The 27,309-nt window shown below is 39.6% G+C and overlaps 1 protein-coding gene across 3 annotated transcripts in view; it reads right to left on the bottom strand.

Annotated features, from left to right (window-relative positions):
* MACC1 (MET transcriptional regulator MACC1) overlaps positions 1 to 27,309 on the bottom strand; it is a 75,180-nt gene that overhangs the window by 43,190 nt on the left and 4,681 nt on the right. Inside the window, exon 2 of one of the 3 annotated variants that reach the window (XM_081345090.1) lies at positions 932 to 1,029. The exons of the other annotated variants lie outside the window; for them this stretch is intronic. The gene's annotated coding sequence lies outside the window, so the exon portion shown is untranslated. The remainder of the gene's footprint in view (positions 1 to 931; positions 1,030 to 27,309) is intronic. 3 annotated transcript variants of the gene reach the window in all.

The following is a 27,309-nucleotide window of genomic DNA, read 5'->3' as shown; positions in this document are numbered from 1 at the left end:
TCTCCATAGCAACCCATTTGCTCCCATGGCAAAATGGGATGGGACTTTTTGTTAAAAAGCAAAACAAAAGAAGAAGAAGACTAAAATGTTGAACTTACGAGCTTTATTTCTCTCTGTTTTATTTTATTTTATTTTATTTTATTTTATTTTATTTTATTTTATTTTATTTTTTTATTTTATTTTATTTTATTGTTTTATTTTATTTTATTATTTTATTTTATTTTAATGTTGGAGGCAAATCTTTGACTTCTCCTTGATGTTTATGTTTAATGCTAATGTTGTTGAAGTTTTAGAAACAGCTTTCCCAAAAGAAGCAGCAACAATAAAATCTAATTGTATTTCCTTGTCAAACTGAAAGACTCATTTGCTTGTTTACATCTTTAAGTATCTAAATATAGTGGCATTTGCTGTAGAAAAGCTGAAGAGTTCCCAACAGGAGGCAATTCTTCCAATTGTTTAGGCCAAAATGTTATTTCCCCACACTTATTTCTCCTATCAGGTCATTTATTTTGCACACTGCTTTGTAGCAAATTAAAAAAAAACAGGCTCTTCAAAGTTTTTGGTGAATGGTCCCATGTTGCAGCTGCTCTCACAAAATGGCTTCCGTGATCGACTCCTCCTGGTCACGTTTTTCTGAAGGCAAACTGGTATGGGTAAAATGAAAAAAAAAATTGGTCAACAGCTTAAAAGATCTCGTATGATTTCAAAATACAAAACCATATTGTGAAACCACCTGAAACCTGCTATTTTACAGAAGATAGAGTGGTGAGGCTAAGAGACAACAATAACCAGAAAACTGGAAATGGTAAAGGCAGGCTCCAAGCCATTGGATATTTCTGCTCACCAAATTCAACAACAAATCCTTATCACAGCAAGAAACTTTTGATGATCAAAAAAATCCACACAACAAATGCCATTCTCTCGCACATACCTTAATTCAGTTTTTCTTTCCTATTATGGATGGTTGAGTGCATTTCAAAGTAAAATCCTAGGCCATCATCCTTATTGTTTTAAGAATGTCTTTGGGACCTGGAAAGGTATTCAGAAATAAACATAATGTTGAAGCTCAATGCTCGTGTCTCCCAATTTTTTTATTGATAAAATCTTCAATAATCAAAAGACTCCTATAGAGTTTGTTAACTGGGAATGGCCTAATTAGCATTTGTGCTTCTCTGCTACAACAGAGTCTTCTAGCAGGGAATATTCAAGTAGAGGTAGACCAGAATATAGGCGACTGATATAAGATATTTTTAGAAGAAAAAAAGAGAAAGAGATTTCAGTGTTCATTGAAACAATTCCAAGAAATCTGTGGAATTATCAGAGTTTGTTTCAACAAAGTCTTATTTCCTGTATTGTGAAGGAAAAAATTATCTGTATGCAAAGTAAATACATTTCTTATTTGTAAATCCAATTACGCTCCATTGAAGTGCTGAGTATTAGATTTTTTCCAGTATTAATGCATTATTGCTTCAAAATCCAAGCCTGGGTCAGCATCTGTTTCATTTGGAGGTAATGAAGTTTTCATTTTCTATGCCAAGTTTTCAAGTCCAACTTTTGACATGTGAAAAATGAATTGCACAGATGGGCTATCACAACCTGCAGTTTTTTTTAAATGCCTGACTTCCCCTTACCTCTGCATTCTCTAAAATCTTTAAATAGGCTGAAGTGCCCTGAATAAATGTTGGCTAATACTTCTCTTGCAAGGTAGATATTTTCACATTTCTATTGCCACATACTTTCTTTGAAAAGAAGGGGGGAAAATAACAGTCTGCATTACATAACAATGAATTTTGCAGCTGTAGTTTGACAGTAGAATACAGAACCAAAAAAGGAAAGGAAAAGCAGATAATATGTATATTGGAGATTATATTGATAAATTCCAGGCAAACATTTTGGTGAAATGTTGTTTTGTCTCCAAAGTCTATTGAAAGCACAAATCTTTATATGATAGGTAGTTAATTACAATGTTAACATAAAATGCTTTCATAATGTATTTGATACTAACACACTGAACATGAGGTAAGAGTAAACAATGATTTCCAAATGAAATTGGCATCATGAAATAAGTTATAACAAAGTTCACAATAAGAAAGGATAGGAATAATGATTAAATGAGGGCAAACTAGATGAGTACATGCTTCAAAAAGAGAGTTAAAAAAGAAATCTTAAAATATAGCGAACAGTAATTTATCAATAAAGGAACATAGTTAGAACAAGACTGTTATATCAGACAAAAGACCTAGTTCTTCCAGAGTGCTGTTCCTACAAGCAAGCAATCAAAGGTTTCTTTAAACCTCTCAAACAAGACATGAATATCCTTACTAATTATCATTTCCACCAATTTGCACGTGATTTTTTTTAGAGATAGATTAGGACAGCTACCATACTTTGCTTGCTTCTAAAGCTTGGAAGGCAAGCACTATTCAATAATCAATGAATAATGTACCCCTCCTCAAAAAGCCTGTCCTGGACCTGGCTGTTTTAAATAACTATCGTCCAGTCTCCAACCTTCGCTTTTTGGTGAAGGTTGTTGAGAGTGTGGTGGCGCATCAGCTTCCTCTCTTCCTGGAAGAAACTGATTATCTGGACCCGTACCAATCGGGTTTCAGGCCCGGATACAGCACGGAGACGGCATTGGTTGCGCTGTTGAATGATCTCTGGTGGGCTCGGGACAGGGGTTGTTCCTCTGTCCTGGTCCTATTAGATCTCTCAGTGGCTTTTGATACCATCGACCATGGTATCCTACTGCGGCGTCTCAGGGGGTTGGGAGTGGGAGGCACCGTTTTACGGTGGTTCTTCTCCTATCTCCTGGGCTGTTCGCAGTCGGTGTTGATGGGAGGGCAGAGATCCGCCCCGAGGCCTCTCGTTTGTGGAGTTCCTCAGGGGTCGGTTCTCTCGCCCCTCCTGTTCAACATCTATATGAAGCCGCTGGGTGAGATCATTCGTGGTTTCGGGGTGGGGTATCATCAGTACGCTGATGATACCCAACTTTTTCTTTCCACCCCAAACCAACCCAGCGATGCCCTCGCCGTGATATCCCGTTGCCTGGAGGCGGTCCAGGTCTGGATGGGGAGAAACAGGCTTCGTCTCAATCCTGCCAAGACTGTGCATATCGGCATATCGGCTGTGCATATCGGCATCTCGGGCTAACCAGACTATTCCACCTCTAACGATGGGGGGTGAGGTGTTACCCCCCGTTGATAGGGCTCACAACTTGGGCATCCTCCTGGATTCACGACTCAATTTTGAAGACCATATAGGAGCCGTGACCAGGGGGGCTTTTGCCCAGGTTCGCCTGGTGTGCCAGTTGCGACCCTATCTGGACCGAGATGCCCTACGCATAGTCACTCACGTGCTCGTGACCTCTCGGATAGACTACTGCAACGCTCTCTACATGGGGCTGCCCTTGAGGACCACTCGGAGGCTTCAGCTGGTGCAAAATGCAGCCGCACGAGTTGTGATGGGGGTTTCCCGATACTCCCATGTAACACCTCTACTCCGTGAGCTGCATTGGCTCCCGGTTGCCCTCCGGGTGAGATTCAAGGTGCTGGTGATGACCTATAAAGCCCTAAATGGCTTGGGTCCGGGATATCTGAGGGAACACCTGCTGCCGGCATCAAGCTCCCTTGGTCCAGTGCGCTCCCACAGGGAAGGTCTTCTCAGGGTGCCACCGGTAAGAGATTGCCGGCGGACGACACCCAGGGATAGGGCCTTCTCAGTGGGTGTGCCTGCCCTTTGGAACCAGCTGCCAGTGGAGCTTAGGACTGCCCCTACCTCCGTTCATTCCGCTGGGACCTGAAGACCTGGCTCTTCGAGCTCTCTGGCCCAGGCTGAGAATTTTAATTTTAATTTTTAACTGGGGTTTTATTTGTTCAGGGACGGATATAATTTTTTTAAATTATTTTTAACTTTTGTATTTTTTGTTTTAATCACCCTGTAAAACGCCCTGAGTCCTTCAGGAAAGGGCGGTATATAAATATAATAAAATAAAAATAAATAAAATAAATTTTCGGGAGGATGGGGCTAATATAAGCCTTACCCCAAAAGTAAGCCCTAGCACGGGGCGGGGTGAGTTGGCCCAAATCTTCCATGTGAGAGCTGGAGCACCCCCCACACTGCTGGCCTGCCAGGGCCCTTCGCCAGTTGCCGCTGGTGGAACAGATTACCGCCGGCCCTGCCCTCTCCATCCCACCATCTGCTTGCCTGCGGCCACAACAAACCAAACCTTTGGTGAGCCCAAGCCTCTGCCCGCCATGCCTGCTGGCTCTACTGCTTGTAGGGCATTTCTCGGTGGTGGCAGGTGCTGTGTGGCAGCCAAGTAGCTGCCCATGCTGCTTCTGCCTTGTGGGGCTCTTTGCCTTCCTGGCCACACTGCTGTGGGCTGCCCTGCTGGGTTCCTCCTGCCTGGTGTGGGGCAAGTTGGCCTAGATCCAGAGTTCCCCCTCACCACCAGCCTGCCAGGGCCCTTCGCCAGCAGCCACCAGTGGAACCACAGCACGCACGCCTCCGCCTTTGGGCTGCTGAGCACCAGCCTGCATGCCTACTCAGTGCTGCAGGTGTCAGGCTAAGGGTGGGTACTGCAGCTTTCATGCCAGCTGGGCGCTTTTGGCATGTACTGGCTGCTCCCACTGGATTGCCTTTCACCTGGCCAGCTGCTGCTGCCACCATGAGGTGAGGAGACAAGGCTGGTGGAGGAGTGCAGTTGCTTCCCTTTGCCTGCTAGACACCTGCCAAAGCTGCACAGGGTAAGGTTGCTATGCTCCCCTGCCCAGATGCCCTCACCTCCTCCAAGCATTTTTTTTACTAACCTGCCTTTCAGCTGCATTGTGTTTCTCCATTTGCCTCTGAACCTTCACTGAGTGTTTGTGGGACAAAAAAAATTTCAGTCAGACTGTCTAATTTTTTGTGACATCTCAAGAAGTTAGAAAGTCTGATTGAACTTTTCACCGGGCAGAAGGCAATTCAGCGAGAGCAGCCGGTAGAGGCCAAAAGTGCCTAGCCAGAATGAGAGCTGCAGTGTCTGCCCTTAGCCTAGCACTTGCAGCACCAAGCAGGCATGCAGGCTGGTGCACAGCAGCCCAAAGGCAGAGGCATGAGTGGTGTGGTTTCACCAGTGGCTGCTGGTGAAGGGCCCTGGCAGGCAGGCAGTGGGGCAGCACTCTGGATCTGGGCCGACTCGCTCCATGCCAGGCTCAGCACCCTTTCCGCTGCCGCCCCCATGTCCACACCAGTACCATACCTGGTCCACCACCATGCACTCTCCACCCCATTGCTTCTCCACCCCATGCATAGGCCCCGCCCCACCCCACCCTACGCTTGTGGCCTACTGGTACCAGTCCTGGCAAAATGTAAGCCCTCCCTGAAAGTAAAACCTAGTGCTTACTTCAGAGCCCCAAAGATAGTAAGACAGGATCTTATTTTCGGGGGAACACGGGTATTTAGTGGAAACATATTTTTCAATTTTAGGCAATAGAAAAACTATACTAACGGCTCGTTAGTTTAACAGCAACATTAACATAATATGCATATGCATATACAGATTTATTTATTTATTTATTTTAATCCCATTTATATCCCGCCCTTCTCCGAAGACTCAGGGCGGCTTACAATTTAAGCACAAACCAAATACCCCTTTTCATAATTTCTTATAGTGATAGAAGTTCTGATGTAAAAAAGGTCCTCTCCTTCTTAAAGAGTCCTGCTACCTATGAGTGTGCATATACTTTTCTTGTAATGAATTAACTGTGAGTGTCAACTTTTTAAGTGTAATTGTGTCCTCAAGAAAAGATGAATCTGTTATCACAGTGTTCTTCCCAATCATTATTGCAATCAGCTTTTGTTCAAGGTAACACTGCCCCTGAAGAAACTATATATTTAATGGAGATATGTTAACTACCTAATTAAACTACTCACATGATGACAAATGTATTTGTCTTTTTACATTTTGGCAGGTTTCTTGAAAGTTCACTCTCTACTATTTCAGAATATAGATAACTACAAGATCTTACCAAGAGCAAAATGTCCAAAGAGACAGATTGCAAAAGGAAGAGATTTAAAGAAAAGGAAGAAATTACAATATCTTCCTCTCTTGACAACAATTTCTTTTCCAAACAACCAACAAGGCACTATTTTAGTGGTTCATTAAGTGCTGCTTGGTGCTGCAGGCGCTGGGCCAAGTCAAACTATTGAGTATTAATAATGAAATACTGATTAAAAATAAGCATTGCAAAAATTTCTTTGATTGACAGCATTAAATACTTATTACTAAACTACAATGCTTCTCAAGAGATTTGGAAACTATATCTGCTGATCTGTGCTCCTTGGCAAAAAAAAAAGGATTAAAAATAGAGCTTATGTTAAAAAATCAAGACACATTGGGAAAAACCACCTGGAAATGCAGAAAAATCACAGGAGGACACAAAATAAATTGGAGAAACTAAATGAAGAAATTTTGGATATAAAGGGAAAATTTGAAGCTCAGAATCAAATGATAATAAAAAATCAACAGCAAATAAACAAAATTGAAGAAAAAGCAGATGAGAATGATAAAAAGATAGAAATGTTACTACAAGAAAATGAAAAATTAGAGAATGTAATCAAGACTTTAGAGATGGAAAAAGCGGAACATTATTTAAGATATCAAAATATCCCTGAGGATAGAGAAGAAAACATAGTGGAGGTGATTATTGACATCTTGGAGGAGGCTCTGAAGGCAGATCGAGGAGAAATTCAGCTAGAGGTAGATGACATATTTCACATCAATTCAAGCTATGCAAGAAGAAATAAACTGCCAAGAGAAGTACATGTACGGTTTACAAAGAAGACAACAAGAGATGAAGCACTATGGAAAGTTAGAGATGAACCAGTACAATATAAAAATAAGGAAATTGTGGTTTTAAAGCAGATACCCAAGACAGTTAGAGATACATGAAGACAGTATCACTTTTTGACCACGAAGCTGATTTCCAACGGTATAAATTTCAGATGGCTGATTCCGGAAGGCATCTTAATAAACTGGAACAATACAAGATATAGACTGGACTCAATTTGGAAAGATTTTGAAGTGAAGAACAGGTTAATCTTAGATGAAGGAGTGAAACTAAGCCAAGGGAAGAGTAACGAGCAGAAACAAACAGAAGAGAGGACCCAAGGAGCAACTGTACAAACAGAAGAACAGAGAGAGGAAGACGACCAAAAGGGCGAGGATGAAGGACTTGCCAGAGAACAAAGGACTACTAGATCTACTAGACTGAAATATAAATAAATGGAAATGGAGAAAGAAAATGGAATCTTCTCAGTAAACATAAATGGACTGAATTCCCCAATTAAAAGAAATAAGATTTTTAGGAAATTACGGAAATTGAATTTGGATATAATCTGTTTGCAAGAAATGCATATAAAAGAACAACATCACAAATTATTGGAATATTCAAAAATTGGGAAATTTTATTATGCAACAAAAAAAGAGTAATCGCTATATACATTAAAGAGACAATAGATTCTAAAATGGTATATTCAGATGAAGAAGGAAGAATTTTAATGGTAGAAATTTATCTGCATCAAAAGCAAATATTATTAGTGGCAATTTATGCACCGAATAATAATCAAGAAAAAATTTACAAAAACTTACATAGAAAAATAATAGAAATGGAGTATCAAAATATTTGCCTACTAGGAGATTTCAATGCAATAATAGATGGAAAAATTGACTATAAAAGTAACAAAACTGGGAAAAGTGGAAGAGGAAGATTACCTAAGACATTTTTTTATATGGCGGAGGAAATTGGAATTCAAGATGTTTGGAGGGAAGTTAATCCACAAAAATTGCAATATACTTTTTATTCAAATAGCTAAAAATCTTGGTCAAGGATTAATATGATTTGGATGACAGCTGACGTGAGAATGAATGTTCAGGACATTGAAATAGAAACAGGCATATGGGCAGATCATAATCCTTTGAAAATGACCTGGAAAGGAATACAAAAAAGGCCAAGATGGACGTTTATAATTTATAGAGTTAACAAAAAAATAAATGGAATTCTTCTTCAAAGAAAATAAAAAAGAAGATACAACAGCACAAAATGTATGGGATACAGCTAAAGCGTACTTTAGAGGTATAGCTATAACGTATATGGCAAGGAAAAATAAACAGAGAAAACAGCAATATTTATTATTAAAAGAAGAATTTGGAAAGTTAGAATTATAATTGCAAAGGAATCCACAAAAACAGACTTTAAAAAGAGAAATGGACATAATAAAACATAAATTAAATTTGTTAGACTTAGAAAAAGTGGCAGAGCAGATAAAAAGAGCGAAACAAATTTTTTCTCTAAAATGCCAACAAGCCGGGAAGATGGTTAGCTTATAAACTTAAAAAAACAGAAAGAAAGAAAAATGATACATAATTTACTCGATGGGAAAGGTTATTTACAATATAAAAATGAGGAAATAAAGAAGATGTATTAAGGAATTCTATAAGGAACTGTATGATAAGGAGGAGACTTCAAGAGAGAAAACTGTAAAATATCTGGAAGAAAGTAATCTTCCAAAGATTTCAGAGACATTTAAAAATATGTTAAACGAAGGGGTTACAATGATGGAAATAACAGAGGCCATAAAGAGACAAAAAAAAAATGGGAAAACACCAGGTCCAGATGGACTTCCGGCAGAGTTATATAAGAACTTACAAGAGATATTAAGTGAACCGTTGAAAGACATTTGTAATGGACTTTTATTAGAAGCTAAAATGCCAATGATGTGGATTGAAGCAAATATTACTTTAATACCAAAAGAAGATTGGTATCGAGCCTTGGTGGAGCAGTGGGCTAATGCCTCCTTAAGTAACACCAGCTGCCTGCAATCAGTGCAGGTTCGCATCCCACCAGGCTCAAGGTTGACTCAGCCTTCCATCCTTCTGAGGTAGGTAAAATGAGGACCCAGATTGTTGGGGGTAATTAAGCTGACTTTGTAATAATGCCGCTTGGGGGGTGTATGAAAGCCCTAATAAGCAGGCATATACATAGAATGAAGGCTATTGCTAAGCTTGTAAGCCGCCCTGAGTCTTCGGAGAAGGGCGGGATATAAATGGAATTAAAATAAAAAAAAATAAAATAAAAATTCGACCCAGATTAAGAACTATAGACCGATCTCATTGCTCAGTGTGGATTATAAAATTTTACTTCAATAATGGCAGAGAGATTGAAAAAATATTTAGTTGAATTTATACACCCAGATCAAAATGGCTTTTTCCAAAGAGACAAATTAAAAATAACTTAAGAGTGGTAATAGATGTATTAGAATACTATGAGCTACATCCAGGGAAACAAATGGCATTAATATTCTTAGACGCTCAAAAGGCATTTGATAATCTTTCATGGCAATTTATGATTCATCAATTACAAATAATGGACTTTGGACAGAATTTTATTTACATGGTAAAAACAATATATAACAAACAAACAGCCAAAGTGATTTTGAATGGAGATTGTACTGAGAGCTTTGAAATAAGGAAATGCACAAGGCAAGAATGCCCTTTATCCCCTCTGTTATTCATTTTCACTTTGGAAGTTTTAAATCAAAATATAAGACAAGATACATAAATTAGAGGGTTGGGGATAAAGGGTGAAACATACAGTATAAGCTAGAAGCATCTGCTGATGATTTAGTATTTATTTGGAAGAACCCTTGGAGAGGATCCCAAAATTGTGGGGGAAGATAGAACAATATGGAGAATTAGCGGGACTAAAAATAAATAAAGAAAAAACTAAGATAATAGTTAAGAATCTTACAGATAAGCAAAAAAGCCGATTGTCAGAAGCAACAGAGGTACAGATAGTGAAAATGGTTAAATATTTGGGTATATATTTATCAGCCAAACGCTCAACAATAAAAGAAGACAATTATATAAGGCTATTGAAACAAATAAAGCTTGACTTGGAAAACTGGAAGAATTTACAATTGTCATTACTAGGAAGAATTGCTACAGTTAAAATGAATGTATTGCCTAAGATTTATTCTTATTTCAAACAATTCTGATAAAACTTGGGGGAAAATTCTTCCAAGAGTTGAATTCATTAATTTTGAAGTTTGTATGGCAAGGAAAGAAAGCTAGAATAAAGATGAAAACGTTGCAAGACGCTAAGGAAAATGGGGGCTTTGGTCTACTTGAGTGGGCTTTGTATTATCAAGCATCTGTATTAACATGGGTGAAAGAATGAATAATGTTTAGGAATAAAAGGTTGTTATATTTGGAGGGACATGACTTACAATTGGGGTGGCACGCTTTTTTGTGGTACGGGGAAAAACAAAATTCATAAGTATTTTCAAAATCACTGTATTAGAAATGCTTTGATAACAGTATGGGGAAAAAATTAAAACTAAAAAAAAGACAACTAATTGTTAGAACTGCTGTAGATAGCATGCTACAACTAACTGGCAAGAGAACACATGGCAGTAAAGTAAAGAAAAAAAAGACTGCTTTGGCAGAATATACAATACGTTCATTCTTAACTATCATGTAATCTTCAGTAATCTTATTTTGATAAAAGCACAGAGAAAATGTCAAAAGTTCTATCACAACTTAATGCATGCTGCAAAAGTCAAAGTACTTAGATGGAAATAGCTTTTACAAGTTAGCAACTGGATATTTTGAATGCTGACTTTAAAACCATAAGAACACAAAAATAATTATACCTGTAGAAGTTAACAGCAGCCCTTGCCTGCCACCTAAAGGTTTCATGGGTTGCTATAAATTTTGGCTTTTGAGTATCTAAGTACTTCTCACAAATGGAAAGCAGGAGGAGAGGGATTTTGCTCTTATACATATGCCTGAGGCCTTTGATTTTCAAACAAGTGAAGGTATAAAACACCTTTTTCCTCCCTGCATGCAAGCTGTTTAGAATTACCAAATGAACTGAGTTCTTTGGGGCAATTTCCTAAGAAATTCTATCATACTTATTCATGAGATATCTCAGAGCACATTCCTTGCATGTTATTTGTGTCCCTGACCATTCAACAATCTTTCAGTATTCAAGAATATTTGTGTAAGAAATTCATCATAAATATATATTTATTATTATCATAATCATTATCTTAGTACTGAGAAATAGTACATATCAATGGCCTGTTGATTTAGGAAAATCTGCAAAGGATTTCTTATCTCTCTTCCACCAAACAACAGAACATTTTGTTCATTTTTAGGAAGGAATGGTGGAAATAGATTAACTTAGCCAGATGTCAGTTCCCAAAAGGATAAAGGACAGTCCACATTTTCCACCCACATAAAAAACATGGTCTTCCTGTTATCCCAGGAAAAATGTAATCTTTATGTCTGGAGGGAACTCCCTGTAGACATACTTGGAACAAGCATTGCTTCTTCCAACCTAAAAAGGATGAATGATAAATCCCATATAAAACTCAAATTTGTCCATAAGAATAATCAAGGATATAATCTTGGGTTTATTCCATATGTCAATGATGGATAGATTTTCATGTTAATATTGTATTGAAATCTCTAAAGATGTAAAGCAGGGGACATTATATCAAGTGCTCATATTATATTATATGCAGTATATTGTATATCACAGAAGAGCTTGCTGGAGATACCAGTTATACATCTGATCATTGGAATAAAATGTTTTACCACTGCAGAGTCAAAATTAGGATCTAGGTGATGGTGCTTCTTTTAATTATACCACTCTCACTATTCCAAAACTTTCATCAAAATTGTATTTTCACAGTTTTTACTGCAGTTTTCTAATTACTGGGTTTGTAATTTCATTTATGCACATGTAACCAAAACTGCATATTTTTTTCACTGTTTACCCATTCTCCCTCCCTTCCTCTGTTATTTTCCTGTTTAAGATTCTAAGTTTTGCATTCCTTGAGCAGCAATAGATGCTGTATTATGGATGGTGATAATTAACAGTAAGAAAACGCCTTTGTCTATTTTCATTCATTCCCATTGGTTTATTCTTAGCTCCCTAAATTTTCCATTGCTTTATATTTCTATGTTCTTTCTTCCTTTCCACCCCAGCCATATTTTAAAAGTTTTTTATCTCTTCTCTTTCTGCTTTATTTTTTTCTAGTAACATTAAAATGCAAATTTCATGTTGGTAGAATGAAGTAAGTCTTTTTTAAATTGGAGTGGGAGTTTATTTATGGAGGACAGAAGCAGAAACTGTTCTATATGCCAGGTTTAGAATATTGTTAAATTATCATTGTTCAATGAATGAAAATAGAAAAAGCAGATAGGAAAAGGGATCAGGAGTATGGACATAAAGAACAAGTTTGAAAGAAGCAGCAGAAAAGAAATCTGGATACGATTAAAATCATATGTTAAACTTAGAAATATATTTTAGCATACATTAGTAAATTGGAAAAAAGTATATAAATATGCAACATGCAAGTTTAACCATGTGGCATAGTTACTTAATTCAACTATCAGATCATATTGGTCAAAGACCTTTACAATATGGTAGTGGTCTGTTATTTGTCCTTCATGCTATTTTGTAGCCTATCATGCTGCAGACACCAACTTGCATGCAAACTCTGAATACGTGATTTACAGAAGCTTGTTGTTGACATTCAACCAAGAAAGTGCTGAAGTAGTCAAAAATGAAAGCACAGTGTTTTTACTGTCCCAATAAGAATATCCCGTGTAATTAAAAAAAGAGATTTATTCACAGACATGGACCAATGATATTAAACATATGTGGGAAGAATATTGTGCAATATATAATACTGTATTCTTTTTATTGGAACACTACTTTGGGTAGTAATATGATGCTAAATTTGATGTTATTTGAACTACTTTGCTGTATCTAGATTCTTTCCTTTAGAATGTTCCTATTAACGCTGAAAAACATTGAAATCATTAGATCTGAGGATAAGAGAAGTTGCATTAACTAAGCCATTGTTATGATTGGCTTCTGATTAAAGCGAATGAGTGGATTAAAAAACCTGGAAGTTCTAGTTAAAAAATAATTCACTTTGAAGTATTTCTTAGGGTCCTTGATTTTACAGAGAGATGGGGAGGAAGCAAAGGCATATGAAGTTTGGACAGAGCATGAAAATTGTGTCTCTATCATCTTTGCAGTCACTTTAGCAAAATGAAAAGGTATATAACTTCATTAAAGCTCACATTGATTTTAAGCAATTTGTCTACTTTGGATCCTAAGACTTTTCCTAATGATTTTAAAGACAACAAATTTTATGGTCTCATTCATTTGTTGTTATAGCAGTGTGGGAACTGTTTTACATGCTTCAGTAATATGCAGTTTTAATAATATGGAGGGGGGAGAAGAAGCAGAGGAGGAGGAGGAAGGCCTATTAAATACCGATTAAATGACCAGAGCAATGTAGAAATCAGATAGCAGGTAGTAATCTCCTTGTGACAATGATATTGCAAAGAGAAGAATACATAGTTGTGAATAAAAATTTTCTCTGCATCACTTTGCAGGTGGCTAAATCTGAAAGATCAGGACAGTACAACATTGACTTGGGGTGCTTATTTTATTATTTTATTTAATGCTTGTAAATCAAGAGTATTACTAGCCTTCACATACTAGTTAATTCACTCTTCTCTTAATTTTGGCATTAAAAACATAAAATTCTAATGCCATATTAATTCAAACTGTGAACATGTTTTAAGAGAAACAAATTCTTTATACTCACTGTTTTCCTTAAGAGAAATATGGAGACTGTGTTCATTCTTCAGCCATAGAAATAAATAAAATAAAACAATCAACTATGATACAGAACTATTTAACTCGTTTTTTGCATCTGTCTTTACACAAAGGGAAAAAACAGTCCAACCTACCAAAACCAGTGCCATAAAAAACAGAATAGAAACGCAAGTTAAGATAGGCAAGAAAATGGTAAGTGAGCACCTGTCCAGCCTAGACGAGTTCAAATCACCAGGACCAGATGGATTACACCCCAAAGTTCTCAGGAAACTGGCAGACGTGATCTCAGAACCACTAAACTATATTTTTGAAAGATCCTGGAGCACTGGGGAACTACCAGAGGACTAGAAGAGAGCTGATGTAGTTCCCATCTTCAAAAAAGGGGAAAAAATAGATCCAGGAAACTACAGCCCTATCAGCCTGACCTCAATACCTGGGAAGATTCTGGAAAAGACAATCAAACAACAAATCAGCGAACACCTTGATGCAAACAAAGTCATCACTAAAAGTCAACATGGGTTTGTCAAAAACACATCGTGACAGACAAAACTTATTACATTCTTTGACCAAGTGACAAAATTAGTGGACCATAGGCATGCTGTAGATATAATTTACTTGGACTTTAGTAAGGCATTTGATAAAGTAGATCACAACCTACTACTTGATAAGATAGAAAATTGTGAGTTAGATAGCATCACCACCAGATGGATTCGTAGCTGGCTGACAGGCCGTACTCAGCGTGTGGTCCTCAATGGAACTGCATCTACATGGAAGGAAGTGTGTAGTGGGATGCCCCAGGGCTCTGTTCTGGGCCCAGTGCTCTTCAATATCTTCATTAATGATTTGGATGAGGGGATATATGGGGAACTCATCAAATTTGCAGACGACAGAAGATAGGCTTAAAATACAGGAAGATCTGGACAGACTTGAACACTGGGCGCTATCTAACAAAATGACATTCAATTGTGAAAAAAGTAAGTTTCTACATTTAGGCAGGAAAAATCAAATGCACAGGTATAGTATAGGTGGTACCTTGCTCAACAGTAGTAACTGTGAGAGGGGTCTCAGAGTCCTAGTAGACAATCACTTCAATATGAGCCAGCAATGTGCTGCAGCTGCCAAAAAAGCCAACACAGTGCTAGGCTGCATTAACAGAGGGACAGAATCAAGATCACGTGAAGTAGTAATACCACTTTACAATGCCTTGGTAAGGCCACACTTGGAATACTGTATCCAGTTTTGGTCACCACGATGTAAAAAAGATGTTGAGACTCTAGAAAGGGTACAGAGAAGGGCAACAAAGATGATTGGGGGACTGGAGGCTAAAACATAGAGGGAACGGTTGCTGGAATTGGGTATGTGTAGTTCTACGAAGAAAACGGTGAGGGGTGACATGATAGCAGTGTTCCAATATCTAAGGGGCTGCCACAAAGAAGAGGGAGTCAAGCTATTTTCCAAAGCACCTGAAAGCAGGACAAGAAGCAACGGATAGAAACTAGTCAAGGAGAGAAGCAACCTAGAACTAAGGAGAAACTTCCTGACAGTTAGAACAATTAGCCAGTGGAACAACCTGCCTCCAGAAGCTGTGAATGCTCCAACACTGGAAGTTTTTAAGAAGAGACTGGACAGTCATTTGTCTGAAATGGTATAGGGTTTCCTGCCTTAGCAGGGGGTTGGACTAGATGACCTCCAAGGTTCCTTCCAACTTCTTCTTCTTCTTCTTCTTCTTCTTCTTCTTCTTCTTCTTCTTCTTCTTCTTCTTCTTCTTCTTCTTCTTATTATTATTATTATTATTATTATTATTATTATTATTATTATCTCTCAAATTAAGAGCACAGATTATTATTATTATTATTATTATTATTATTATTATTATTATTATTATTATTATTATTATTATTATTATTATTATTATTATTATTATTATTATTATTATTATATAAAGCTGCACCTCCAAACAAGGATTGCTAGGCTATAAGCCCCACTGAAACATAATGAGATTTACTCAAGTTAAGTAAATACGGATAGTCTTTGACATACGACCACAATTGACCCCCATATTTCTGTTGTTAAATGAGACATTTGTTAAGTGAGTTTTGCCCCATTTTATGATCTTTCTTGTCACAGTTAAATGAATCACTGCAGTTAATAAGTTAGTAACCCAGTTGCTAAGTAAGACAGTTGTTAAATGAATTTTGCCCCATTTTTATGACCTTTCTTGCCACAGTTGTTAAGTGAATCAGTGCAGTTGTTAAGTTAATAACCTGGTTGTTAAGTGAATCTGGCTTCCCCATTGACTTTGCTTGTCAGAAGCTTGCAAAAGGTGATCACATGACCCCAGGACACTGCAATGGTCATAAATATGAATCAGTTGCCAAGCATCTGAATTTTGATCACATGATCATAGGGGTGCTGCAAAGGACGTAATTGTGAAAAACGATTATAAGTCACATTTTTCACTGCTGTTGTAACTTTCAACTGTCACTAAATGAACTGTTATAAGTCAAGGATTCCCTGTATACATAATTCTGCTGACAGTGAATAATGATAAAGTACACCTTACATTCATGAGAGGTAATTTCAATCTATAATATGTGCGGCACAGGGAAATCAGGCTTTAGGCCTGGGTACAGCACGGAGACGGCATTGGTCGCACTGGTAAATGATCTCTGGCGGGCTTGGGACAGGGGTTGCTCCTCTGTCCTAGTCCTATTAGACCTCTCAGCGGCTTTTGATACCATCGACCATGGTATCTTACTGCGGCGTCTCAGGGGTCGTTCGCAGTCGGTGTTGGCAGGGGGACAGAGGTCGGCCTCGAGGCCTCTCATTTGTGGAGTTCCTTAGGGGTTGGTCCTCTCGCCTCTCCTGTTCAACATCTATATGAAGCCACTGGGTGAGATCATTCGTGGTTTGGGGGTGGGGTATCATCAGTATGGTGATGATACCCAGCTTTTTATTTCCACCCCAGATCAACTCAGTGATGCCCTCTCTGTGATGTCCCATTGGCTGGAGGCGGTGAGGGTCTGGATGGGGAGGAACAGGCTTCGTCTAAATCCCGACAAGACCGAGTGGCTGTGCATACCGGCATCTTGGGTTGTCCATTCTATTCCATCTTTATCTATAGGGGGTGAGGTGTTACCCCCCATAGATAGGGCTCGCAACTTGGGTGTCCTCCTTGATTCACAGCTCAATTTTGAAGACCATATAGGAGCTGTGACCAAGGGGGCTTTTGCCTAGGTTCGCCTGGTGCGCCAGTTGCGGCCCTATTTGGACCGGGATGCCCTACGCACAGTCACTCATGTGCTCGTGACCTCTCGGATAGACTACTGCAATGCTCTCTACATGGGGCTGCCCTTGAATACCACTCGGAGGCTCCAACTGGTGCAGAATGCGGCCGCGCGAGTTGTGATGGGGGTCTCCCAATACTCCCATGTAACACCTCTGCTCCGCGAGCTGCATTGGCTGCCAGTTGTCTTCCGGGTGAGATTCAAGGTGCTGGTAATGACCTATAAAGCCCTAAATGGCATGGGTCCAGGTTATTTACGGGAGCACCTTTTGCCGGCGTTAACTTCCCATCGTCCTGTGAACTCCCACAGAGAGGGCCTCCTCAGGGTGCCGTTGGTCAGGGAATGTTGACTGGTGGCCCCCAGGGGGAGAGCATTCTCTGTGGGCGTGCCTGCCCTCTGGAATCAGCTTCCGGGTGAGCTCCGGATGGCTCCCGACCTTCGCTCGTTTCGCCGCGACCTGAAGACTTGGCTATTTGAACTTGCCGGCCTGGACTGAGGGACTGGGATTTTAGATCTTAAATTTTAAAAAATTTTAAATTTTAGAATGTGTTTATTGTTTAGGGCTATTTGATTTAATTTCATTTTAATTTTTATACATTATGTGTTGTTTATAGTGTTTTAATTGCCCTGTACACCGCCCCGAGTCCCTTCGGAGAGGGGCGGTATATAAATCCAATTAAATAAATAAATGCTCACAGGGAAGATTTTCTGTGGTTGAATTTTGAAGTGCTTAAATTGATTAATTTCTTTCATTCGGTTTAGTTAAACAAGATGGTTAAAATATAATTTCAACAGTGATAGTATTTTGAATATCTCAACACATTCTTATTTCAGAAAAAAGCAGGGAGACTTACAATGATATAGATAATCAGAAGAATTTAAATTAACACAAGCACTTAAATTAACACAACTTTCTGAAATATTTTCCAACAACTGTTACCAAGGAAAGATACCAAAAAATCCCCTCTGTACAGAGATTGAGTATATGTGGTGGACAAATAGTTGCATCAATAAATATGCTATTCTGTGTTGTCCTCCCTGTGCAGAAGCTCACCAAGAATTATTATTTCCACTCTTTACTAAATTTCCTGGTTGTTCCAATTTGTTGTACCACAAGATGTTATTTTCAATCTGATTTTATTCTCTTGACCACAGCCAAATACTTACTGTTCTATAATTTGCACAGTACAACATAGTATTAACTTTAACTCCTTTAAGATATTTTAATATAACTATAATTTTTTATTTTATCTTAATTAGTTGTTTTATTTGCTGGTCTATGACCAAATGAAGATTGAGTTGATTTGATTCCAAAATGTTTTAAGTTCAGAACATTTGTTGCATTATTTATTTTGTACTGCAGTTGTCATGGTTCTGATCTACAGAGACAAATAAAATAGAACTCTGAGGCTTGCAATTCCTCAAAGAACATGTTTATTGATACAGAGTATTGGCACTTGAAAAGTGAAACCGAGTCTGAAGAGATGCATAACAATTCCCCAATACAAAATTAAGAAATCCCACCCCTAACGCTATGCAAGCAACTACGTTTCCCCATTCAGCTTGTTGGCGGGCTTTTCATGAAATGCCCAGCCTGCAGTCTCGGGAGCAGCCTATGACCTTGGTTCCCATGAGAGAAAGTTGAAGAGAGAAAGTCTGTTTTGTCTAGTACACAGGTCTGCAACCCGCGGCTCCGGAGCCGCATGCGGCTCTTTCAGCCATCTCCTGCGGCTCCCAGTCCTCAGCCATTCCAAAAAAAAAAAAAAAATTGGGACTAAAAAAGTTCGACCAATCAATTCAAATATGCAGGGTAGGTGCATATCTCGCCTTGGCTCCACTCTTCAGTCAACCCTGTTCTGCGCATGCGCGCATGTATGCGCATGTGCACACATTTTTTTGCGGCTCCCAGTTTTTCCTTTTGTGAGGGAACCGGTTCCGACTGGCTCTTTCACTGTTTCAGGTTGCTGACCCCTGGTCTAGTACAACACCTGGCAAACCCCCCTCCCTCCGTGCTATGTGACACCTAGGAATGAAAAGGAAAAAATGGCTGCAGCAATGCTCATTCTAAAGTCGACAGCAGTAATAAAATAGATAACCAATATTCTGCAGTGTTTTTACATTTCAATTAAATTCAAAGATTGGTAGAGCATATTTCTGTGTTTAGGACTGAAACCTGGTAATTTCTTACTGAGATTAATCAAATTCAAATTAGTTACTACATAAAAAACTTTCTCTGAAACTTCACTAAGATTAAAACATAATTAAGTATATTTTTAAGGAAAGAAAGTTGGCAATTGTATGAGTTGATATTGTTATGAGTACACACTCTGTACAAGTGAGAACAAACATTATATACTGTGAGTTATATATTGTTATTTTCTCAACTTTCCAATAAAATAGTTCACCAGACACTTAATTCTAAATATAGATTGCAATTTTTCAAAAAGCATTTCTGTTAAATTAAACAACTGAAATGATCTATATTCATTTTAGGAGTATAGATCTTTGTTAAAGGTATTGGGTTTTTATAGTTTCTGCTTCTTGTACAGTGTAGTTACTTGAAGAGTTATTTTGAATTATGAATCAATGCATTCTAATCTAATTAAGATAATCAAGGAGAGAACCAATCTAGAACTAAGGAGAAATTTCCTAACCGTGAGAACAAATTAATGAAAGGAACAGCTTGCCTCCAGACGTTGTGGGTGATCCATCACTGAAAATTTTTAAGAAGAAACTGGACAACCATTTGTCTGAAATGGTATAGAGCAGGGGTCCCCAACCAGCATGCCAGCAACTGGTCCTCACAAACAAGTATAAGACTACTTTTTAACCCATGAAAATCTTCTCAAAAGTCAGGGGTCGTCTTATACACCGGGTGCTGAAACTTTAGGGACAGGGCTGGCTGGAAAACCTGGAGCGGATCTTCCATTTAGTCTGCGCAGGGAAAGCGGGACCAATTGGAGTAGAAGCTGCAGTGTGTGATTTTTTACAGGCTGGGGTCTGGGCTTCTTTCCTTCTAAAGTTGAAGAGCAGCTGTAGGCAGGTGGGGAATGCAAGAGCAATTTGAAAGGCAGGTGGGGAATGCGTAGCAGAGCAGCAGCTTAGCTCTAAGGACACATTTGACTCAGGAACTGGGCGGGTTGGCTGGAAAACCTGGAGCAGATCTCCCATTTGGTCTTTTTTTTAAAAAAATCCCATTTATATCCTGCCCTTCTCCGAAGACTCAGGGTGGCTTACAATTTAAAGCACAAATCAATGTGCTTAGCAATAGCCTTCATTCTGTGTATATGCCTGTTTATTAGGGCTTTCACCCCCCCCCCAGCAGCATTATTACAAAGTCAGCTTATTGCCCCCAACAATCTGGGTCCTCATTTTACCTACCTTGGAAGGATGGAAAGCTGAGTCAACCTTGAGCCTGGTGGGATGCGAACCTGCACTAATTGCAGGCAGCTTGTGTTACTTAAGGCTTTGCGCAGGGAAAGCTTTAGAGTGAATTAGGAAAAGTGAAAAAGTGAATTAGGAAAATAGGGAATGGTTGCTGGAATCAGGGGCTGCCACAAAGAAGAGGGAGTCAAGCTATTCTCCAAAGCACCTGAAAGCAGGACAAGAAGTAATGGATGGAAACTAATCAAGGAGAGAAGCAACCTAGAACTAAGGAGAAACTTCCTGACAGTTAGAACAATTAACCAGTGGAACAACCTGCCTCCAGAAGTGGTGAATGCTCCAACACTGGAAGTTTTTAAGAAGAGACTGGACAGTCATTTGTCTGAAATGGTATAGGGTTTCCTGCCTTAGCAGGGGGTTGGACTAGATGACCTCCAAGGTTCCTTCCAACTTCTTCTTCTTCTTTTTCTTCTTCTTTTTCTTCTTCTTCTTCTTCTTCTTCTTCTTCTTCTTCTTCTTCTTCTTCTTCTTCTTCTTATTATTATTATTATTATTATTATTATTATTATTATTATTATTATTATTATTATTATTAAGTTTAATCCACTTGCACTGTTTTATGTTTACATGTTTGATGACAAACAGCCTTATGTTTATAAGTGACAGTTTTCCTACTAAGTACCTGCATGTCATAAGCATTTGAATTAAAATTACCATATTAAAATCAAATCTGATGTTTTTTAATTTTTATTTGGTGTGCGTTGGAAGAGGGGTAGTCTTATACGGCGAGTATAGCCCAAACCCTATAATTTAACAGGAAATGTAGGGGGTCGTCTTATACGCCCAGTCGTCTTATACGCCGGAAAATACGGTAAAGCTCCATCCGTGGGATACAGGCAGCAGACAAAACCACACACTCTCTGGTCCATGGAAAAACCTTTCTTCACAGAACTGGTTCTGGTGCCCAAAAGATTGGGGACCTCTGGTATAGAGTCTTCTGTTTGAGCAGGGGATTGGACTAGAAGACCTCCAAGATCTCTTCCAACTCTGTAATTCTCTTATTTTTTATTAACATGATAAGCCATGGTACTTAATTTTGGTTTGTAATAAGCCTCATTTGGCATAGTTTGTTGCATGACAAGAATGTTCAAATAGGTATAATTTAGATAACATGGATTGGATACTATGTATGTCTAGAGAGAAAATATTCCAAAATGCCAAAAAACTGTCCTAGATCCAAAATGCAGTATAGTATGTAAACTCGGAGATCAGTGGCTAAGTCACAAGCTGTAATTGGTTTGTTTTTAATTTACCCTTATAAGTGGACCAGCCTATTATGACCTATTCAGTAACCCAGTTTTACAAAATCTGCCTTATTGTTACATGTATGTGAGTTCAGCCAACATTTTATTGGAGTAAATACCTGGGGGAAAGGGAGGGAGTTTCCTTGATTTGAAAGAAGGTACTTTCCATTCATTCATCTATTAAAAGAAACCTTTGTTCATTGATGTTTGCTCATCAAGCACTGTCAGAATATTAAATGTGTAATGTGGAAAACCATCCATGCATTTTTCTTTGCTTGTATCCTTAATCCAAATTAGCCTATAAAGACTTACTGAATTATTATTTAAAATGATTTACAGGAAATGGAAGAAAAAGCATTATGTTCAGCTTCACAGAGGGATATGAATGAAGACATCCATAGTTAATAATTGTTAGAAGAATTAGTATGGGAAAAGACAGAAATAATTTTATTTATTACTCACTTCTAAGAGTGAGAAGAAAAATACATGGCCCTTTATTTTCTATTCTCTTTTCTTTCACTTTGGGAGTATCTAGCAATAATGTCTATTATTGGAAGTATGAGAAGAACTATTACAGCTCTATGCTAAACCCACGTGGATAATCCCAGTTAAGCTGTATGCACTAATCAGCTATATACTGTATAAGAGGTTGGGAGAAAATAACTGCAATCAAAGTAAACAGTAATGAGCCAGACAAGTAATATGATCTAGATTATAGTGGCTTCCAGATATAAATCAGGACTTGCTAATTATGGGCCTTAATAACCTGAATAACAATGCTAATTGTTTTCAGTATCCTGTTACATATTAAGCTGTGTGATACATTTGAATGGGATATAGTCTTGAAGGCACTCCACAATTATAACTCTCATTCAAGCAGAGATCTCTTGTGGTCTGGAGGAAGTCAGTATAGCTGAGAATTCATTTTGATATAAACGAGAGGCAGAAAAATTTTGAGCAGCTCGGGGTTTGCACCCAAATGCTATTTGCTCCTGGGGGGGATGAAGGCAACAGTGAGAGGGTAAACTTTATGTGATGATGCATACAGATAGTTCTCGACTTACAACAGTTCATTTAGTGACCTTTTGGAGTTACAACAGCACTGAAAAAGTGATTTATGACCATCTTTCACACTTACAACTGTTGCAGCCTCCCCATGGTCATGTTATCAAAATTGCTTGGCAACTGACTCATATTTATGATGCCTGCAACGTCCCAGGTTCATATGATCACCTTTTGTGACCTTCTGACAAGCAAAGTCAATGGGAAAGCCAGATTCATTTAACAACCATGTTACTAACTTAACAACTGTGGTGATTCACTTAACAACTGTGGCAAGAAAGGTCATAAAAATGAGGCAAAATTCATTTAACAACTATCTCACTTAGCAACAGATATTTTGGGGTCAAATGTGGCTGTAAGTCGAGGACTACCTGCATTGATGGGACTGGTATTTCTTGGATATTTTTTCTCAAAGGGGGGAGAGGAAGTTTCAGAAGATACTAGCTTTAGAATCTTTGCTTACTGTGTGATCCAAAGAGGCTGTGATTGTAGATATAAGTACATATTTGGATATTAAAAACATATTCAGGGGCCTGTTTAGTCTAGAGTTAAGGCACCAGGCTAGATAACTGGAAGACCCTGAATGCTAGTCTTGCTTTAGGTGTGAAAGTCAGCTTGGAAGCTATGGGCCAGTCCCTCTCTGTCTCAAAGCACAGGCCCTCCTAACCCTCCCCCTTTAGTCCCGCTCAAAAGCTGTGCTCTCAAGGTGTTGACAGAATGTCCAGTTTCAGCAGGAGCTCATGCAGAGTGAAGAGATGGCAAGTTCTCATCATCGGGGGGGGGGGGAGGGTTGCAGGAACAAAGGTGACCGACCCCTAAACATGGCGGTCAGTGCATAACAGTATTTAACAGCCTCAGGCAGTCGTAGCAATAATAGTCAATAGTCGGTAGCAGTGTGAAAAGAACTTCCCAGCTCCAAGCAGCAGCAGAAACCACGAGCGGAGATAATCAACACTCTGCAGCTCACTCTGCCCCACAATGTTTATAACATACACAGCTGGTAGTGATCAATGTTTGTGTTATGTACTGGGCTCTTGAGGAATACCACGTGGGTTGCTGAAGCAGCTAATGGCTCTCCAGCAACCCAGACTACAAGTCTCCTGTGCTGCAATTGGCTATCTCCAGGCGGCAATGGTTGATTCAAACATATTGGCTGCCGCCTAGGGGCTAGACTATATATTGCGGCTAGTTGCAACCATTTCCCCAGTACAGTTTCTGCACGAAATAAACTATGAGTTACCCTGTACTCAGTTACACGTCTTCATTCCTGCACCAAAGAACCCTCTATTTAACAGTGGCAACGAAGGTGGGATCTTGCTTCACTTAATAAAGAGTTGAAGTCTACGAGGGAAAGGCAGTGCACACCAGAGGGAAAAGGCATTTCCCCCCTCCTCTCTCAAAGTCGGCTCATTCCCTGAGCCTAGAAGTAGGATTCGGAAGAACGCAGGAACCAGCAAGAAAGAATGCCGAAGGTCGGAAAACTCTGAGAATTTGATGTGAAACAGCCAGAGGAATGGCCATCATATTTATCACAAGTAGAAAACTACCTCAGGGCTAATCAGATCGTGGAAGAAGGACTGAAGGCTGCAATGCTACTCTGCGTGTATGGCCCAGTAACCTTTGATTTGGCCGAGAACCTTTTTGCGCCGACACCAATTGAAGCAGTCTCCTACTCAGATCTCAAAAAGAAGCTAACCAGGCATTTCCAGCCCAAGATGTCTGAAATGGCTTGGCAGTTCAGGTTTGACCAAAGAGTGAAGCTACCCGGTGAATCACCTTCGGAATTCATAGCGGGCCTAAGGCAGGCCGCATGCCTATGCAAATTTTCAAATTTAGAAGAGCGACTACGAGACCGGCTCATCTGCAGCCTATGGGACAGAACGCTTCAGCAGAGACTCTTTGCTAGGCCAAACTTAACATTTTCTGAAGCACAAGACGAAGTGATGGCCGACGAAGCCGGGGGCACAGTTCAAACAGTACAGCCAGCCAAATCAACAAAGTTTGAAGAAACGGTCCACCTTGAGGATGCCAAATGCACCGAAGAATCTTCTGAGGAAGAACCTGAAATCAACCAACTCCAAAAGCAACCCAACGCACAACACTGCAACAGCCAGCAGCGAGAGGACAGTTACAAGGCAGTTCTCTTACAGAGATGTAAGGGGTGCGGCAGCAACCATTTTTGCGCCAATTGGAGATTTCGATCAGCCATGTGCAGACCTTGTGGAAGGACAGGCCACATCGCAGTAGTTTGCAGAGACCGCCACAGAGACCGGCCACCCAAACACCAGTTGGAAGAACTGACTAGGAGAGGTACTGGGGCCCAGGGTCCAGTTAGTGTGGGGTTTTTCAGAAGCCATAAAAGCATATGCTGCACCGGGGCTTGACACCCCCCTCAAATCCAAACTTAAGCTCATGGTAGAGCTACAAGGAATTCCATGTAAGATAGAATTGAACTCTGGCTCTGCAGCCTAAATTATTGCTCAAGATACTTTTAACTTCGTGTGTTGGTGCAGTAACAATTGGGCCAAACTAAGACCCTCAGGTATAATCCTAATGGACTTTCAAAATGCTCACGTTAAAGTTAAGGGAGAAGCCACTTTGTTGGTAAAGTTTAAAGGGTTTTTGGGGCACTTGGATATAATAGTAGTAGGGGGCCAGAGAACGAGTCTCATTGGACTCGATTGGTTTGATACCTTAGGTATTCAGATTACTGGCATAAACCAGACACAAACTATAGACCTCGCACCAGTATGCGAGGAATATGTGGATGTTTTTGATTCAACCCTAGGAACATAAACAGGCCCGCCTATCTCATTTAAGCTAGATCCCAATGTAGTTCAAATCAGGGTTAAGCCTCGTAGGGTCCCCTTTGCCTTAAAACATAAAATTGATAAGCTTGTAGAACAGGGCGTGTTACAGCCTGTTGATGGTGGGGAGTGGGAAACTCCTATAGTCACTCCACTTAAACCCAACAGGGAAATTCACATTTGTGCTGACTATAAATGCACTTTAAATAAAGCCCTCAAGCAACACGCTTACCAGGTCCCAGTGGTCAACCATATTTTAGCCTCCTTGCAAGGGGGTACTATTTTTGCTAAACTTGATTTAGCACAGGCCTATAAGCAATTGCAGGTTGACACGGCCACAGCCACGGCTCAAACGATCATGACTCACAGGGAGGCTTTCAAAGTTAAACGCTTACAGCTTGGAGTCAGTGTTGCACCGGGCATTTTTCAGGGATCATGGAGTGTACTCTCAAGGGTATTCAGGGCGTCTGCCCTTATTTTGATGATGTTCTTATTGCAGGGGAATCCCCAGAAGTGTTGGACAGTAGGTTCAGGGCTGTCTTGCAGAGGCTTCGCGAAGCAGGCCTCAAATTAAAAAAGAACAAGTGTAGTATTGGGGTTTCTTCAATAGAATTCCTGGGTTTCCAAATTGATGCTAACGGCATTCACCCCGCTGATTCTAAAGTGAAGGCCATTAAAATGGCTCCTGGGCCCAAATCAAAAGGAGACCTATAAGCATTTTTGGGTCTCCTAAATTTCTATCACACATTTCTACCTCATAAGGCCGCAATAGCAGAGCCCCTCCACAGGTCTTCTAGATAAGAAAGCTCCATGGAAATGGACTAACTTACATGAAAAAAGTTTCCAGGACTTAAAAGCACTATTGTCAGAAAAGTCCACTGTAACTCACTACAAAGAGTCTAAACCTGTATGTCTTGCATGTGATGCATCTCCCTCTGGGGTAGGGGAAGTTTTAAGTCACATAGAAAAAAATGGAAAACAGGTTCCTATAGCATTTTACTCAAGGACATTGTCCTCTGCTGAGTGCAACTATGCTCAGATTGACAAAGAGGCCCTAGCCATCGTTGCTGGATTTAAAAAAAATCCATGACTATTTATATGGCAGGGATTTCATGGTCTACACTGACCACAAACCTCTGTTGGGACTTTTCACAACAGATAAACAAAGGAATGCTGAGATGGTCTATTTTCCTATCTGCATACAATTTTAAATTAATTTAAATTTTAAATTAATTCACAAACCGGGCAAGGACATGGGCCATGCTGATGGCCTCAGCAGACTACCACTGCCACTAATGGATCCAGATCTGGCTCCAGCTGCTAGAATATTGTCCATATAGGACATACCTGAATTTCCCCTCCATCAGGGGACATTGCTGCTGAAACTGCCACAGATAAAATACTCACTAGAGTGTTGTCATGGATATACACAGGCTGGTTGGATAAAAGTCCGGGCTCAGAATTTCAGAGCTATTTTGTCAGGAGGCATGAGTTATCTGCCCATAAAGGGTGCATTTTATGGGGAAACAGAGTCATAATTCCCACTTCCCTAAGAGACAGGGTTTTACAATCATTACATGAAGGCCATCCAGGCATTGTCAGAATGAAAGCTTTAGCTAGAAGCTACCTCTGGTGGCCTGGCATTGATAAGGACATTGAGGCTCAAGTCCATGGTTGTTATACATGCCAGCAATCTAGGCCTGAAATGCTACAGGCCCCAGTTCACAGGTGGGAGGAAACGCACACTTCCTGGTCTAGGGTTCACATAGACTATGCTGGG

The sequence above is a fragment of the Vipera berus genome (genome assembly GCF_964194415.1).
Source record: "Vipera berus genome assembly, chromosome: Z".
In the NCBI taxonomy this organism is placed as follows: Eukaryota; Metazoa; Chordata; class Lepidosauria; order Squamata; family Viperidae; genus Vipera; species Vipera berus.
The sequence above is the reverse complement of the archived record's forward strand: the minus strand, read 5'-3'. Positions and strand labels throughout refer to the sequence as shown.